Raw genomic sequence first — 19801 nt, 5'->3', positions numbered from 1 at the left:
TGCCCGGGCTGATCGGCACCCCTCATATCCAGCCCAAATATGGGGGTGAGGGAGTCCTAGATCAAGGGGTCCTCGGGTGTCCGGCCTGTTAGACATGGGCCAAACTGATGGGCTGTGAAGATACGAAGATCGAAGACTTTCTCCCGTGTCTGGATGGGACTCTCCTTGGCATGGAAGGCAAGCTTGGCGACCAAATATGAAGATTCCTTTCTCTTTAACCGACTTTACGTAACCCTAGATCCCTCCGGTGTCTATATAAACTGGAGGGTTAGGCCCGTAGAGCCGAACAATCATAATCATAGTCATACAGGCTAGACTTCTAGGGTTTTAGCCATCACGATCTCGTGGTAGATCAACTCTTGTAACACTCATATTCATCAAGATCAATCAAACAGGAAGTAGGGTATTACCTCCATAGAGAGGGCCCGAACCTGGGTAAACATTGTGTCCCCTGTCTCCTGTCACCATCGACCTTAGACGCACAGTTCGGGACCCCCTACCCGAGATCCGCCGGTTTTGGCACTGACATTGGTGCTTTCATTGAGAGTTCCGCCGTGCTGTCGTCAAAAGGTTTTGATGGCTCCTTCAATCATCTACAACAATGCTGTCCAAGGAGAGGTCTTCCTCCCCGGACAAATCTTTGTATTCGGAAGCTTCGCAGTGCGGGCCAACTCGCTTGGCCATCTGGAGCAGATCGAAAGCTATGCCCCTGGCCATCAGGTTAGATTTGGAAGCTTGAACTACGTCGCGGATATCCGTGGAGACTTGATCTTCGACGGATTCGAGACCACAGCAGCCGCTCCCTGCCACCACGATGAACATGACGTAGATCTGTCATCGGACCATACCCAGGAAATTGCACCTGTAATCGCTCTGGCCTTAGATCCGGAGCAGATTGCGCCATTCGAGGACGGGAGGCTCAACCCCGCCACGGAAGACGCACACTCAGCGGCGTTGGAGCCGCACACAGACCTAGCTTCAAGTGACATCTGCGTCACCGGAACCACGGGCTCGTCTCCGGCTACGGGCTCCGAACCTTGTGAGTCCGCATACGGCGAGCTTAATCAGTCATCGATCCTCGAATTCAGCTCCCCGGACATCTTCCAGCACTCGCCTTTGGGCGACGTACTAAACTCATTAAAAGCTCTATCCATAGCGGGGGACTCTCAGCCGAATTATGTCTGGTTTGAACTGGAGGCTGATGATGGAGAATTTCGCTTCCCACCCGCCACCCGCTTCATAGCCACTGTCGACGACTTAACCGACATGCTTGATTACGGCTCCGAGGACATCGACGGTATGGACGACGATGCCGATGAGGAGCAGGGCCAAAACCCGCCGCTTACCGGACGCTGGACGGCCACTTCTTCATACGACATATATATGGTGGATACACCTAAAGAAACTAACGACAATGACAAAGAAGATCCAGTCGAGGATAAACCTCCTGAGACATAGCCCAGACGCCGGTGTCAGCGATGCCGCTCTAAGTCACGTCGTGCAAAAGATGGCAATACCGGCACCGGAGAAAACAATACTCCGGACGATGCCGAAGACAACGAAGACCCCGTTGGGGCAACCTCTGAACAGGAGGAACGGGAAAATGGGCAAGTTAGCCCTGATGAACAGGCCTTACAAGACGACTCGGAGGACAGTAATTACCTTCCGCTCTTCGAGGATGAGGTGAGCCTCGGCAACGAGGATTTCATCGTGCCTGAGGAACCTCTTGAGCAGGAGCGCTTCAAGCGCCGTCTAATAGCCACTGCAAGGAGCCTGAAAAAGAAGCAGTAGCAGCTTCAAGCTGACCAAGACCTGCTCAACAATAGATGGACTGATGTCCTAGCAGCCGAAGAATACGGCCTCAAGCGCCCAGCCAAAAGCTACCCGAAGCGCAAATTGCTACCTCAGTTCGACAACGAGGCGCCGAAGCCTGTGCCATCATCGCGCAACGCGGCCGACCGACCACCATGTGGTCGGATAAAGCGGCAACTCAAGCCGAGCACCAGCCCGCCTCGCCTCCTCGTATAGGCAGAAATAAAACAGCTCGTGGTTATACATATGACCTTCAGCAGGACTTGGACAATAGAGAAGGACATACCAAATCGATCTATGGATCGCGAGGACGTGCCACGACACGTAATGATGGCTATCTATTAGGACGTGACAAGCCTAGTCACACCCGGGCCGAAAACCGCAGACGGACTCCATCGGAGCTACGTCGCAATGTGGCCCAATATAGAGGCGCCGCACACCCTCTTTGCTTCACAGATGAAGTAATGGAGCACGAATTCCCAGAAGGGTTTAAACCCGTGAATATCGAATCATATGATGGAACAACTGATCCCGCGGTATGGATCGAGGATTTCCTTCTCCACATCCATATGGCCCGCGGAGATGACCTTCATGCCATCAAATACCTCCCACTAAAACTCAAAGGGCCAGCTCGGCACTGGCCAAATAGTCTGCCTGAAAACTCTATTGGCAGTTGGGAGGATTTGGAAGACGCCTTCCGCGACAACTTCCAAGGTACATATGTCTGGCCACCAGACGCCGATGACTTAAGTCACATCGTCCAGCAGCCCGGAGAGTCAGCCAGGAAGCTCTGGACTAGGTTCTTAGTTAAAAAGCACCAAATCGTCGATTGTCCGGACACCGAAGCCCTAGTGGCCTTCAAACACAGCGTCCGGGACGAGTGGCTCGCCCGCCACCTCGGTCAAGAAAAACCAAAATCCATGCACTACAAAAAAAAGACACATCCGTGACATTTTGGGCCGAACAAATTTTTTTTCTGTCATACTTATGACACTTCTATGATGATAATTGTGACAAAACCCGGTATCATCATAGATGTGGTGGGGTCCTACTTCTATGACAAAAAATCATGACAGAAAATGGGCTTTTTGTCCTGGGCGAGCCGGAGACGCAGCTGCATGACATTCTTTGCGCCGTCCATGATGGAAAAAACCATGGTAGAAGCGAGGGCGAGGAAAATATCGGGGTGTTCCCGGTTACGGTGGGTGGTCGGGGCCGAGCGATGCACGTTTGTCTTGTACATGCACGCGCATGGGTGCGAGGCGTTGGGCTCTAACTGAACCCGAGCGAGGCATTGGGTTCTAACTAAACCCGAGCGCTTGCACTGCAGGCTACGCGTTACTGAACCCAAGCGATCGATCGATGGCTGTTAACTGAACCCGATCGAGCGATTCCTTCGCTACTGCTGCTAACTGAAGCCGATCGATGCTGCCTCTGGACGAATAGTGAGCGTTGCTGGGGGGTTTGGATGAACAGTTTCCGATGGGGGTGGATGAACAGGACCCCGTGGTGTTGCCTCTGGATGAACAGGACCCCGATCGATCGAGCCGGTTGGGGCTGGATGAACAGGACCCCGTGGAGGGCACGAAGAACAGGACCACCCCGTGGAGGGCAGGATGAACAGTAGACGGTGGAGGGCTGGATGAACAGTAGCCCGTGGAGGGGTGGTTGAACAGGAGCCCGTGGAGAGGACTGGTTGAATAGTAGCCGGTGGAGTAGCGCGCGGTGGAGGCTGGATGAACAGGAGCCCGTGGATGAACAGTCGCAAGTGGAGGCTGGAGGAGGTCGACGGTGGATGAACAGTATCCCGTGGAAGCTGGAGGGGGTCGACGGTGGAGATGAACAGTATCCCGTGGAGTCCCGTTTTGCGGTATGCCACACCCCTCCCGATGAACAGGACCCCCGTTTCGACTGTAGCGCTCCAACACAAGTCCGTTTCCTCCGTTTTGCGGTACGCCACACCCCTCCCGATCAACAAGACCCCCGTTTCGACCATAGGAGGTCCGTTTCCTCCGTTTTGCGGTACGCCAGACCCCTCCCGATGAACAGGATCCCGTTTCGAATGTGGCCGGTCGAACACAAGGCCGTTTCCTCCGTTCTGCGGTACGTCAGGCTCGTTTCCATCGGCTGTTCCGTCCAAGCCCTCCCGATGAACACGATGACGCATTCCGTTCCGACCCAGCCGGTTGGCTCCCCATGAACACGACGACGACGCTGTTTCTCCGTTCTGACCCAGCCATGTACACGAGCCCTGGCCGTACGTACGCGCGAGTAGGTGTTCGAGACCCCGCCCGTATGTACGTACGTGGCCGTATTTACTTTCTTGCACCCTGGCCGCTGTACGTACGTGTACATGCTACGTGTGCGCCTCTACTATGACATGTGCGCGCCTCTACATCGACCAGTATGTACGTACACGTTCGCGACCAGAATGACAATGCTACGTATGCTTCGACCAGGTGGGTCCCAACTGTCAGGCACTTCCTTGCCTGCGAAGATGTAGCTGGTGGGTCCCACCAGTCAGGGGGGCGAATCCTTTTTTTGCCCGGACGCACTTCCTTGCATGCGAAGATGTAGCTGGTGGGTCCCAGCAGTCAGGGGAAACGTTTTTTTCGTGAAATACAGTGGCCCGTCCGGTGGATCCCCGCTGTCAGGTGGAGGAATAATTATTTTGCGCGTAATAAGGAGGCACTTCCTTGCTGCGGCCACGGACCCAGCTGTCAGCCTCTCCACGTACAGTACTCTTCCGATGAAAGTCGTTCCTTGACCACGTTGACCACGCCGCGCCAAGAGCACCAGGGCGGTGGACGACGGCGAGGCCTAGGAAGGGGACGACGCGGAGCCAGGTAAGATGCGGCAGTGGATGCCCACGCGTAGAGGAGTATGAGGGTTCACTAGTTCGCTGCGGTGTGAGGCTGCCGTCGCCGCAGAATAACAGGGGGTGTGGGTGAGTAGAGGGATGGCCTGGCCAGCGGTGGGAGTAGTAGGGGGCGATGAGGCCTCCGCCGCATCGCAGCCGGCCACGGGAGGCAGGAGCACGAGGCACGACCGGCGCTGGTTTGGGCGGCTGGAGCAAGAAGAGCAGAGGTTGAAGAAGCACTACAGCCGTTGGATGGACATCGTACGGTCACTAGAGCTAGAATCGTGCATATTGACTAAGTTGACAAAGCCCTCCGTCCCCGTCAACTTAGTAGGCCCACAAGTCAGCCTACCACTATACTGGGTCCCAGCTAGCAGGGGGGTATTCATTTTTTTGTGCGTAATAAGGAGGCACTTCCTTGCGTGTGAAGATATAGCTGGTGGGTCCAAGCTGTCAGCAGAGGTAACATTTTTTTCGCGAAATACAGAGGCCCTTTCGCTGGGTCCCAGATGTCAGGTGGAGGAATCATTATTTTGCGCGTAATAAGGAGGCATTTCCTTGCGTGCGGCCGTGGACGACCTAGCTGTCAGCCTCTCCACGCACAATCCACTTCAGATGCATGTCGGTCATTGACCACGTTGACCAGGCCGCGCCGAGAGCACCAGGGCGGTGGACGACGGCGAGGCCTAGGAAGGGAACGACACGGAGCCAGGGAAGACTCGGCAGTTGTTTCCCACACGGAGGGGACTACGACTGTACGAGGGTTTACTGGTTCGTCTGCCGTGAGAATAACAGCAGGTGTGGGTGAGTAGAGGGATGGCTAGGCCAGCGATGGGAGTACGGTGGGGCAGTGAGGCCTGCGCGGCAGCACAACCGGCCGCGGGGAGGAGGGAGCAGGCAGTCTCGCCGACGCTTGTTTGAGCGGCTGGAGCAGGAAGATCAAAGATTGAAGAAGCACGACGGCCATTGGATGGACATCCAACAGTCACTGCTTGTGCGTCAACCTTTTTTTAGGAAAACCTCAAATCTGTGGAAAACAGCATACAGCTCATCTGCCATTATTTCTAATAATTTACAGCCCATTTTCTAATTCTTAAGGTTTTTTTTGGAGCCCATATTCTTTTTGTTAGCATTACAGCCCATATTGTGGCCACGGTTAAAAAATTATACGAAATTTTGCATATTTTGGTGCGGTCCGAACTCTTTTTAATCCCGAAATTTCGAGTCACGTTCAAACTGATTTTAAAAATAAATATATATCAATATAAAATCCAACAAATTGTCCATGCATAAAAATCAATGCAATTTAAAATCTCGAAATGAAAAAAAGAAATTTGAAACTAATTGTCGGTTTGATGTGTTTTAAAAATGTACAACCCATTTCTCATTACTGATAGGCCATTTTTTCGGCCAGCCGAATGAAGCTCTCCTTGTCTTGAAAGATTTGCAGCCCAACAGGCCTGACAAAGCGACTTACTTGGCAAATCACAAAAAAACTGGGTTGTTGCCGTGGACCCAGCTCCGGCCGTGAACCCAGCTGTCAGCCTCTCCACGTACAAAACTCTTCCGATGGAAGTAGGTCGTTGACCACATTGACCACGCCGCGCCGAGAGCACCAAGGCGGTGGATGACGGCGAGGCCTAGGAAGGGGACGACGCGGAGCCGGGGAAGACGCGGCAGTGGATTCCCACGCGGAGAGGAGTACGAGGGTTCACTGGTTCGGCTGCGGTATGAGGCTGCGGTCGCCGTAGGGCCTGGCTAGCGGTGGGAGTAGTAGGGGGCGGTGAGGCCTCAACGGCAGCACAGCCGGCCACTGGAGGCAGGAGCAGGCGGTCTCGCCGGCGCTGGTTTGGGCGGCTGGTGCAAGAAGAGTAGCGATTGAAGAACCAGCAGGACCGTTCGATTCAAATCCAACGATTACTGCTGCTAGAATCGTTTGTTGACTAAGTTGACAAGCCCTGCGTACGCGTCAACTTAGTAGGCCCACAGGTCAGCCTCCCTACCGGTGCGCCCCAGATATCAGTGGGAGGAATCATTTTTTCGCGTAATAAGGAGGCAGTTGATTGCGTGCGGCCAGCCCAACGGAGGGAGTAGGGTGGGCCGGGGAAGCCTGCGCGACATCACAGCGGGCCACAAGAGGAGGCAGCAGGCAGTCTCGCCAGCGCTAGTTTAGGCGGCTAGAGCAGGAAGACCAGAGATTGAAGAAGCACGTCGCCGTTGGATGGACATCCAACAGTCACTGCTGCTAGAATCGTGTGTTGACTGACAAAGCCTTGCGTAAACAAGTCGGCCTCGAAATCTGTGGCGTGTACAGCCCATTTGCTATTATTTTTATAATTTTTACTCATTTTCTAATTCATATGGAATTTATTGCAGCCTGTTTTCCATTTTTAGAATTGCTGCCCATTTTCTGGTCAGTACCAGGGTTAAAATAATTAACTAAATATGTGGGAAATGTTGAAAATTCGCAAATTTTTGCTGGGGAACAAAATATTCTTAATCCAAAAATTAGTAGCCATACTAAAACAAATTTAAAAATAAATTAGTACTATGTCATGTTAAATCCAATGAAATACGTATAAGATATCAGTGAAGAACAAAAACAAAAAAAGAAACTAATATCCCATTTGCTATAATTTTTTTGGAATTTTCAACCCCTTTTGATATTACTTTTAACAGACACTGACCATACTCTTTGGCCAGGCGGAATGCATCCCTCCTCGTCTTGAAAGATTTGCAGCCTAGTAAGTCGGAGAAAACAAATAGGCCTAGCTTGGGTATTCTTCAAAAAGAAATGCTGGGCTACCTATTTTCCCAAAGAAAAAACTGTTGGGCTGGTCATGTTGTTAGACGGGCCACAGAGACCGCACAACCCAGTTTATAGCCTGCTCCTCCGAATCACTACTAAAAAAAGTTGTGCAATTCTGTCGTTAATTGACTATACGTTGAAAATGATGTGGGTCCCAGATATCAGCAGGGTGGATTAGAGTAAAAAACGAGGGGTTCATCTGAGTAGTAAAAGAGGCGCTTGCTTGTGTTCGGGAGTGGACCTGGTGGGTCCGTACTGTCATACTCACAACTACAGTCCTCTCCCGATTTACTATGTTGACAGGGACTGTTTCAAAAAAAACTATGTTGACAGGGCCGGACGGCGGCGCCACGGCGAGCGCACCAAGGCGGAGGATAAAGTGCTGTCGCCAATGTGCTGGGCTGGGTTGGACATTCTTATTGAAAAATAAAAATGGACTGGATCTATTTACGACATTGACTACGATTTGCATGGGTCCGCTGGTTGCAGAAAGAAAATGCTGGGAGAAAGAAGACTGGTCGCTATCTTTGCCAAAGAATAATATCGACTGAATGTAACGACACTATCATAGGAAATAATATCCTCCTGTTAAATCATGAATTTAAAGAGCTGGTGCATGAGCATTTAGCTTTATTTATTTATTTACTTATTTATGTTTAGGGGACCATGAGCATGTACCTGGGCCGGATTCATGTGAGAGCCTCCCTTCCAGTTAATTATGGGCTTCTCTATTGGGCCTTCATCAGTGGGCTGCATGTCATCAACAAGTGGAAAATGTGTTCCGTATGAAAAATAGTATGCGCTACGTACGGTACGGGGCACTAAAGGATCGAACCGTGCAACGATTTCCAAAACATTGTGTTTGTCGCTCTAACAACACATTTATTCAACCAACAGACAAAATATACTACTGATTGTACATTGAAAATAGCAGCAGCAACAACCAGGGCTGGGGGTGCAACAGAAGCAGTAAGCAGGCCAGAAGAGTGAAGACGCAGCTCTCTCTTCCAAACCAAACATCAGCCATCATTACAAAAGGGCTACCAAAAAAGAACAAGTGTATGCATCAAACTAAATAAAGATCCTTCTACACCAAGTGTACGCATCTAACTAACTGGCTCAGTTAGACGTTACTATTTATTAAGCTGTGGAGATTGGCTGACGGCTTAAACCAGATGGGTGCCTGACGGGGGAAACTCCAGCCAGTAGGTCGAAGTCTGATACTTGCGACCCTCTCTCCTACTTTGGGTTGCAGAGCGTGGCGGCACATATCAGGGTATGGTGCATGCAGAGACGCATGATACGCTGTGTACGCACAGTTTTGCCCGATGAACGAAACCGCGCTGCCATCATGATCCTTGCAAGTCATGTATACTGTACTGACAGTGGAACCCACAAAGTACTTAGAATACAAGATTAAGGATGCAATTAACTTTTTATAGAGGGAGAATCATACACGCAATTAACTCAAATGGATTGGGCGTGACTCCATTATTCTCCAACGGCAACCGGCAAATTTCCTCCTGCGGGCCGGAGTAGGTTTCTCGGTTTGCATGCGGGTTTAATGGAGGGGTTTGATGGAGGCGAGGAGGCGTGTTCAGCCGGGCGTGCAGTGGATGGCGCAGTACTGTTTGATTTGACAACTACAACTAGTATATTATAAAAAACAAAGAAGAGTAGTAGAGATAGAGATAAGAATATAGACTAGGGAGGAGCACCATCTACTGCTTCGTGGGCTACTCCTGCGCTCCATTCGGCGGCCGTAACATCCCCTACAGCCACTCCCTCCTGTGCTCCATTCGGCGGGCGCTGTTAAAATTTGGGGAGCGCACTCTCGCGTCTGCTAGCAGCGACGACTTCACCGACAATGACTTCTTCCCCGACCTCGGCAACCTCTTCCTCAACGACATGGGCGACAACCTCAACGCCAATGGTGCTGCTCCCGTTGCACCGTATGTGTTTCTGTCCTTCCTGTTCGAAATCGTGGTAGAATTCATGTTTCTAGTCTGTGTCCTAGATTCAATTTGTTCATCTACTATGCTAGTCCGCATGATTAGCTTAATCTCTGTTATAGCTGTCATGATTTATTTTGTAGTAAATCTCGTAGTAACTTGCTCATATATTCAACTGGCGGAACGTCCCCTACAACCACTCATGTTTCATGGACGGCCTAGTCGATGCCTCCAAGGAGCCCTTCATCTACTGCTATGAGTGCTCGGTGCCGTTTTGGGGCTCGCCGGCGGACATCGTGCATCACCTGACGCAGGCGTGCGGCGATCACTACTGGCCCTTGGCGAAGAACATTAAGTACGAGACATGCTACCCGTTCACCGTGCCGGAGTCGCTGGAGGATTAGCGCCGCCTGCTAGTCTCGGAGGAGGACGGCAGCGTCTTCCCTCTTGATCGTGGCCACCGGCGAGGCCCGCGCAGGCCGCCGCCACATCTCTGTAGTGTGTGTCAGGGGCGACGCCGCTGACACTGACACGAGGCCGATGTACGGGTGCGTGCTCACTATTACTACCCCTCAGAGGTACGTGGGCGGCGACACTGGCTACATCAAGCTGACTTGGACTCTGCCGAGCTGGGACCTTCCCGGCGATGTGGACATGGAAGATGCATGGTATTATTTGACCCCCAACAATGTGCATGGGGACTCCAAGGAGGTTCACCTGGACATCTGCATTACTAAGTTAAATGTTGATCATTAGTCTTCGCTCAATGTAATCTGTTGTCTAAGCATGTGGAGACTTCCATGCATGATCTTGCTCTATTGGAGTATCGCGCATGAACAAAAGTGTATCAATTTATGGTTTAGTATAGAATCTTCCATGTATGAATTTTTACTACAATACTGGTGAAAGACTTATGATGAACCATTTTCTGCAAAGCACAATAAGAGTTATTTCTTCACAAGTTTTGGATGCAGGTTGAACAGTTCAACGCTTTTGTTTGCAAAAGATACTTTTTATCTATTTCACCCGGATGTTTGTGAGCTCTAGAGATGAAATAATATCCGAACAAACCTATCGATACCCGTTACACATGAGATGACCCCCACATCCTTTGTCAAAATAAACAACTCCCCGACCAATGCATTTCACTCTTCCGTGCAACGCACGGGCACCTTACTATAGATTAGTACGACCAAAAATTGAACTAACATTATATATAGTACGATAAATGATGATGCATGTCACCTAAAATTATAGGAGTATCATTGAAAACTATGTTCAAATACGAATCCAACAATATTATTTTAGTTGACATGCACTAACATTATGTCAGTTAAATCTTCAGTCAAATTCAATGGGGGATAAACCACGACCGATGTAGTAGTACTAGTGTAGAGGGCGGCGCTGCACAGGAGTCTCACCCCGCTCGTGGCGCGGCAGTAAAGCCATCATATCACAAAACCCAACCACTCCCAGTAATAAGTGGCCTGGTTAAATAAACGGAGAAGCAACCATCACATCCCTCCGTCTTTTTGCATTTCATCTCTCTGCATTTACTTTCTCCGATTCATATCGCACACTCGATCCCTAGCTACTACCCCTAGTATCCCTAGCTACTACTCCTAGGGCCAGTTCTTTTGGCGGCTTCCCCAGCTTTTCCCATAAGACTAGTCACAGTGGAGACTAACATTAAGGCGCCTCACTCATTTATTTGGGCTTCTAAACTACTACTAGTAGTACCTCCGTCCTGGTTTATTCCTCATCATTGTAATTTGTGCTAAATTTTGACCAAAGATTTAACTGATAAAATGTTAGTGCATGTGACATGCACTAACATTTCATTAGTTAAATTTATGATCAAAATTTGACACAGATTACAATGGGGACCAATAAACCAGGACGGAGGTAGTAGTTATGGGATTACTAATCTAGAAGCCTAAAAGAACTGGCCCCTGCTACTCCTACTAGTAGTAGTACTCAAGTTGGAATTCCAATTGCACGGCACAACTTGTTAGGCAAAAAATTCGATACAGGGTGTAGGAAGCAGTTTGGGAATTTGCATGCCTTTCCGACCAGTGAGATACTCCGTACAAAGTACGACAGAGAAATAACCACAAAGAAGGAAGCTAAAAGTAAACAATCAAACGAGCATTTTTGCATTTGTTTTGCATTGAATCATTTCACAAGCTTGACTAGTGTTGTTTTTCTACTTTTACAAAAACCGAATCGCAATGTTAAAACGTGCATTTGCACGTACATAAGTAATAGTAGTACTCCCTCCGTCTAGGTGTATAAGTCTTCCCTCCTTCTTGGTCACGGTGCACAACCAAAGATGACTTATTGACCTGGAAGGAGGGAGTAGCACAGTCTGAAAGCATATATAGAGAGAGACGTGTAGTGCGATAGTATATAGTAAAGTTTGTGCTATATGCACGTACTTGCAAAATGCGTACGAATACACAAGGTTTCCAAACTTTCCCTTTTACATACTTAATTAAGGACGCTAATAATTCCTGAACGTTCGGGATTTATCATTTGTGTTCCGAAACTAATGAGATCGCCTTACGAAACAAAAATTATACTCCTCCTCAAAGCCACGGCGCTCGCAGGAGCGCTTGCAGCGCGCCACGAGTGCCCTGGTGCGCGGCCGTTTCCCAGCGCGCCGACGCAACGCCTCTTCCTCAGCCTCGCAACTCGCGAGGTGCTGATTGGCGGCTTGCCGGCGGGCGAGCGCGATCTCACCGGTGTGGTGATTCGGTGCCAACAGGTACTCGGTCCACATACCGCCAACCATGCATCCAGTCCACGTACCGCCAAGTGTAGATGAGGCGCTTGGGCCCGACTGCACTCAAAGCATCGGCACGGGCGTCCTCCGCCACCCTCACGGCCCTCGCACGAGCCTTCTGCAAAAGAGCCAATTGCCTGACTCTCTCGGACGCGACATAGGCCTCCCAGGCAGCTTGTTCCGCGGTGCGCTTACCTTCCTCAACCTTCTTCTCTGCCTCTATTTTGGCGTGCTCTGCTGGAGGCAAAGCCTCCCACAAGGCGACATCCATTTCTTTCCAAATCTCCTCGAGGCTGGGCGGCTCAGCGGGCGGCGCGGTGTTCTCCTCGTAGCGGGGAGCCGACGCGTCCTCCGAAGCGCGTGCTGGCGAGATTGGGAACACCGACGCATCCACCTCGACGCGTCGCGGCGAGGAGCGGAACGCCGACGCGTCCTCCTCGACTAGTGGCAGGAACGAACGGTGACGCGTCGCGGTGAGGATCAGAACGCCGACGCGTCCTCCTCGACTAGTGGCGGCGAGGAACGAAACGGCGACACGTCCACCTTGACGCGTCGCGGCGAGGAGCGAAACGCCGACGCGTCCTCCTCGACTAGTGGCGGCGAGGAACGGAACGACGACGCGTGACCGTCCGCGCGGTGCAGTGAGGGGCTCTTAGGGCTTGGGAGGGCCAATGCCATGGTGGTCGACGTAAGAGGGAGGGGGAGGAGATAGCGATGAACGTGAACATGAGGGGGAGGAGATAGCGATGTCGTGGGAGGCGCAGTATTTATAGCAAGCAATGGCACACCTACGTAAGATATGGACTGAGGTGCACTGACTTAACTGCAGGTCCAGTTGCATCACTGACATGTGGGCCAGACCCCTGTTGGGCCCATATGTCAGTGACCCAATGCACCTGCAGTTAAGTAACAGCTACGTGGGCATATTTGTTGGAGTAAATTACGGGGGAGGAAAGGGGTGGAAATATTGCTGGTCACAACGGATTGGACGAGCGCGGGGGGAGGAGAGTCATGCATGCAGATTTTTTCCACACGGGGTGGAGTGGTGGGACCGCCGGAGGGAGAAGGAGTATAACACCCCGCATGTAACTTTCCATATTTGTAACTCCGACTCTTGCCATTCTCGGCTATGTGTTATGATATTCCCTCCGTGGTCGGGTTTTGTTTTTCGTTTTGTATTTTGTTCATGTCATGCATTTCATATCATGTCATCATGTGCATTGCATTTGCATACGTGTTCGTCTCATGCATCCGAGCATTTTCCCCGTTGTCCGTTTTGCAATCCGGCGCTCCCATCTCCTCCGGTGCACCCCTCTTGTTTTCTTTCGTGTGCGGGTGTCAAACGTTCTCGGAATGGACCGAGGCTTGTCAAGTGGTCTTAGTATACCACCCGGAGACCACCGGTCAAGTTTCGTTCCATGTGGAGGTCGTTTGGTACTCCAACGGTTAACCGGGTAACCGCAGATGCCTTCTGTGTGTTGCAGCAAAACCCCCTAAAAACCAGCCCAAAACCCACCAAACTCTCTTCCATGCTCTAGGTCATTCGATCACGATCGTGTGGGCGAAAACCGCACCTCATTTGGACTCTCCTAGCTCCCTCTACCTATAAATAGGCATCTCACCCGAAATCATTCGCAGTCCAACCCTAAAAAATCGTCCTCCGGCGCAGCCGGACGTGTCCGTACCACGCCGGACGAAGCCGCCGCCGCTTCCAGCCACCCACGCACCGCCACGTCACCCCCGGCCACCGCGCCGCCGCCGCGGCCCGCCAGGCCCGTGGCCGGCCCTCCCCGCGGCCCGCGCGCTCCACACCGCCCGGCGCCTCCTCCCGCAGCTCTGCCCGCCGGGCCCCGCGCCGCCGCCGCCTGGGCCGGTGAACTCCGGCGCCGCCGCCGCCATCCGCCGCCACGGCCTCCTCCGCCGCCTCGCGCCGTGCCTCGCCGCCGTTCGCCGCGCCTCCCTCCGGCCTCCTACGCCTCTCCTCCGGCCGGCCTCCACTCCTTCCTCCGGGCCCGCCGCCGTCGCCCCTCCCAGCTCCGGCCACGGCGAGCTCGAGCTTTTCCACCGGCCGATCCGATCTGGTTTGACCCGCACGGTTGACTTCTCGAACCCAAAAAAAATCTTCCAAGTCATTTATTTTCTCAGCAAGTACCCATGTTCAACAGTGCATAACTCTCTGCATATAGCTTCGTTTCGCACGTGTAATATGTCAAATTGTTTGTCTCGTGATGCTCTACATTCTGTTCAATTGCACCATGTTCATTAGAGGCCATATTGAGTCCCAAATCTCTGTTGCAAGAGTGCTAGTTGCTGTTATCTGCTGGTTCTTATCAGAACTTGGAGAATTGTCATTTTTGTATCATTTAATCTGTGCATCTTATGGGCATGAGCTCTACATGTGTTTTGTTGTATGCTATGCCATACTTCCAGTGGTGTATGCCATGTATTTTTGTGATCTCTGTGGTGACTACCACAAGCATGCAAACCAGGCTCCGTAATGTTTCTGATTTCAGAGACTTAGTGATTTCTCTAAGTCTTTGTCTGCTGTTATTTTGTTGCCATGTAAACTTGATGCTACAGAGAGATCCATGCGTATTTTGGAGATGTTCAGTAAGGATGTTTTGTAGATATTGTTGTAATTTATCCATTCCTGCCTTTTTTGAAATTATGGAGTGCCATAGTATGACTCAATCTTGCTCTACTTTTGCTATAAAATATTTCTGGCAGATTGTTTACGTGTTATTCAATTTTGCCAAGCTTGTTGTAGTTGATCTATACATGCTATGCATTTGTTCTTGCCATGGATAGCTTCATAAATATGCCATCTTGCTGTAGGTATGATTGTTTTGTCATGAATTTACTTGTTGTGAGTGCATCAACCTCACCAAGATGTCCTTATAATGTCTGTTTCTGCCATGCTCTGTTTTCTGCTAAGTCTGAAACCTGATAACGAAACTTGCTACATGGTTGCCATCATATCTTATGATCCTTTTTGGCTTATGGTCAGTAAGGGACTTTTGTCATATGCATTTAGTAGAATACTTCCATGCCTTGTTTTGCTATGTTAAGTTCCTGTAGCATGTTGATTTCGTGCTCTGAACATTGCTACCTGATGCTGTTTTCTGCCATGTCCAGTAATTTCACGAAGTCTGTGAACCTGTTATCTTTTGCACTTTGGCCATGCTTTTTTGAGCTTGTTATGTTGTGATCTAGCCGTAGCTCAGTGTTCATCTTTTGGCAAGCATCTCCTGTAGATTACTTCCATATTCTTTGTTGCTATGTTGGAGTGCTGTAGCATTGTTACTTGTTGCATTCTAAGTGCTATCATGCTGTTAATCGCAGATTCGTGTCATTCTTGTTTTGCTTGCCATTTGCAAACCGTGCATCCGTTTCCGGTGATCTTTATATCGATTTCGACCGAAATCATCTCATCTTTCCAGTGGCATGCTTGGTTTGCCAAGTTACTGCCTTGTTCATCCTTTTCCTTCCGGAGCACGCATATGCATCACATATCATATCTTGCATATCATACATGTTTTGCATCATGTTGCTTGTGCATTTCTCGTGGTTGATTGTGGTTCCGTTTGTTTGTGTTCTTGTCCTGGGTAGAGCCGGGAGACGAGTTCGTGAACGAGGAACCTGTTGAGTACGCTTACGAGGATCAAGCTTTCGACAACTCTGAGAACCTTGCAGGCAAGATGACCACCCCTCGAAATCACTTCTATCTTTGCCTTGCTAGTTGTTCGCTCTATTGCCATGCTGCGCTACCTATCACTTGCTATATCATGTCTCCCATATTGCCATGTCAGCCCCTAACCATCCTTCCCTAACAAACCGTTGTTTGGCTAAGTTACCGCTTTTGCTCAGCCCTTCTTATAGCGTTGCTAGTTGCAGGTGAAGTTGAAGTTTGTTCCATGTCGGAACATGGATATGTTGGGATATCACAATTTCTCTTATTTAATTAATGCATCTATATATATTTGGTAAAGGGTGGAAGGCTCGGCCTTATGCCTGGTGTTTTGTTCCACTCTTGCCGCCCTAGTTTCTGTTATACTGGTATTATGTTCCTTGAGTTTGCGTTCCTTACGCGGTTGGGTGATTTATGGGACCCCCTTGACAGTTTGCCTTGAATAAAACTCCTCCAGCAAGGCCCAACCTTGGTTTTACCATTTTCCACCTAAGCCTTTTCCCCCGGGTTTCGCGAGCCCGAGGGTCATCTTTATTTAAACCCCCGGGCCAGTGTTCCTCTAAGTGCTGGTCCAAACCAGAGCCACTTGCAGCGCCACCTTGGGGAAACTCGAGGATTGGTTTTAGTTGTACGTAGTGTTCATCCGGTGTGCCCTGAGAACGAGATATGTGCAGCTCCTGTCGGGATTTGTCAGCACATTCGGGCGGCTTTGCTGGTCTTGTTTTACCATTGTCGAAATGTCTTGTAAACCGGGATTCCGAGACTGATCGGGTCTTTCCGGGAGAAGGTTTATCCTTCGTTGACCGTGAGAGCTTATGATGGGCTAAGTTGGGACACCCCTGCAGGGTATTGTCTTTCGAAAGTCGTGCCCGCGGTTATGAGGCAGATGGGATTTTGTTAATGTCCGGTTGTAGAGAACTTGTCACTTGACCCAGTTAAAATACATCAACTGTGTGTGTAGCCGTGATGGTCTCTTCTCGGCGGAGTCCGGGAAGTGAACACGGTTTGAGTTATGAATGACGTAAGTAGGAGTTCAGGATCACTTCTTGTTCATTTCTAGATGACGACCGTTCCGTTGCTTCTCTTCTCGCTCTCTCTTGCGTATGTTAGCCACCATATATGCTTATTGCTTGCTGCAGCTCCACCTCATTACACCATCCTTCCCTATAAGCTTAAATAGTCTTGATCTCGCGGGTGTGAGATTGCTGAGTCCCCGTGACTCACAGATTCTACCAAAACAGTTGCAGGTGCCGACGATGCCAGTGCAGATGATGAGGTCGATCTCAAGTGGGAGTTCGACGAGGAACGTGGTCGTTACTATGTGTCTTTTCCTGATGATCAGTAGTGGAGCCCAGTTGGGACGATCGGGGATCTAGCATTTGGGGTTGTCTTATTTTCATCTGGATTTTGACCGTAGTTGGTCTATATGTGTGTATTCTGGATGATGTATGAATTATATTTATGTATTGTGTGAAGTGGCGATTGTAAGCCAACTCTTTATCCCATTCTTGTTCATTACATGGGATTGTGTGAAGATGACCCTTCTTGCGACAAAACCACTATGCGGCTATGCCTCTAAGTCGTGCCTCGACACGTGGGAGATATAGCCGCATCGTGGGCGTTACAAGGAGAGTCTGGCAGGCATATTGTTTCCACACATGGAGAGGAAAAGATTTGGAGATGAATGGGCTTCCTGCAGGTATGGGGAACGGTGCATAATAGGTCTCATCTTGCATGTCGGGCTAGGTATAGTCTCAAGTCATTAAAAACATACACGCCCCACACATGTTCATATTTCAAGGTGCACTAAATTATTGCATGCGATGATTAAGGCTGGCCATAATGGTGGTATCTTAGCTGGGGTCATGCACACGGGAATACCAAACATGCTAGTGTGGCAAAGAATTAAAGAAGAGAGGGGGGTTAGAGTAACTAGTGTTCATGCATGCATTGGTAAACACATTTTTTTGTGAAGAACTACAAAAACTATTCCACCGCCTCTATCTTGCTAAGAGTAGGTGAAATTTTTGAATCGAGCCCTTTAAACTAGAAGGGAGGTAGTAGTACTCTAATAGCTAACCTTGGCCCCGTTTGGATCCATGTGTTAGAGTTAGTTTGGGTTAGTTTGAACTCAACTAACCCAAAAAAAATCTAGCCCAACCAAGAGGTGCTTATTTGGGTTAGTAGTAGTTCTTATACTCATTATAATCAGTATTGTAGATATTGATATTTTTAGTACAAATGGTTGACGGAAGTAAAAAGGACCAGAGGGAGTATCATGCATGCGGAGTAGGCAAAAAAAATTGCTCATTTATAGCCGGTCGAAGTCTCAAAGGGCGCGACCGCGCGAGGGAGGCGAAGGTCGTGGGAGGCGCGACGGTTGACGGAATTAATTGAAGTTACACACAAGCCGGCATGGCGTGCGAACAGGCAGAAGCTATACCGTCAGGCCTACGATATGGGTCTAGTAGACATGACATCTAGTGGGTCCCGCATAGTTCTCGAGAACTCTTTGGGGGCTTGCAGCTGTTTATCCACCGGGCAAGCCAGCAACCCCACGCCGTTCGCACGCCCTACTCGTCCTTGTCTTCTACTAGTACAATACCTTACAACAGTTTGCTCCCAGTCGTCCCGTCCTTTCACAGTACGGCAGTTCCACTAATCCTAACCCTCCTCCCAAATCCATGGCGTCCCAAATCTCCATGATCGGCGGTGAGTACAACGTTAGAACCGTCACCGGCGATGAGTGATGTCTACTACACAACCTTCTTCTTGTAGACGTTGTTGGGCCTCCAAGTGCAGAGGTTTGTAGGACAGTACCAAATTTCCCTCAAGTGGATGACCTAAGGTTTATCAATCCGTGGGAGGTGTAGGATGAAGATGGTCTCTCTCAACCAACCCTGCAACCAAATAACAAAGAGTCTCTTGTGTCCCCAACACACCCAATACAATGGTAAATTGTATAGGTGCACTAGTTCGGCGAAGAGATGGTGATACAAGTGCAATATGGCTGGTAGATATAGGTTTTTGTAATATGAAAATATAAAAACAGCAAGGTAACTAAAGATAAAAGTGAGCACAAACGGCATTGCAATGCTAGGAAACAAGGCCTAGGGTTCATACTTTCACTAGTGCAAGTTCTCTCAACAATAATAACATAATTGGATCATGTAACTATCCCTCAACATGCAACAAAGAGTCACTCCAAAGTCACTAATAGTGGAGAACAAACGAAGAGATTATGGTAGGGTACGAAACCACCTCAAAGTTATTCTTTCCAATCAATCCGTTGGGCTATTCCTATAAGTGTCACAAACAGCCCTAGAGTTCGTACTAGAATAACACCTTAAGACACATATCAACCAAAACCCTAATGTCACCTAGATACTCCAATGTCACCTCAAGTATCCGTGGGTATGATTGTACGATATGCATCACACAATCTCAGATTCATCTATTCAACCAACACATAGAACCTCAAAGAGTGCCCCAAAGTTTCTACCGGAGAATCAAGACGGAAACGTGTGCCAACCCCTATGCATAGGTTCATGGGCGGAACCCGCAAGTTGATCAAAAACATACATCAAGTGAATCACGTGATATCCCATTGTCACCACAGATACGCACGGCAAGACATACATCAAGTGTTCTCAAATCATTAAAGACTCAATCCGATAAGATTACTTCAAAGGGAAAACTCAATCCATTACAAGAGAGTAGAGGGGGAGAAGCAACATAAGATCCAACTATAATAGCAAAGCTCGCGATACATCAAGATCGTATCACCTCAAGAACACGAGAGAGAGAGAGAGAGAGAGAGATCAAACACATAGCTACTGGTACATACCCTCAGCCTCGAGGGTGAACTACTCCCTCCTCGTCATGGAGAGCACCG

This window comes from Aegilops tauschii, chromosome 7 (genome assembly GCF_002575655.3).
Source record: "Aegilops tauschii subsp. strangulata cultivar AL8/78 chromosome 7, Aet v6.0, whole genome shotgun sequence".
In the NCBI taxonomy this organism is placed as follows: Eukaryota; Viridiplantae; Streptophyta; class Magnoliopsida; order Poales; family Poaceae; genus Aegilops; species Aegilops tauschii.
Note: the sequence above shows the minus strand (reverse complement) of the source record.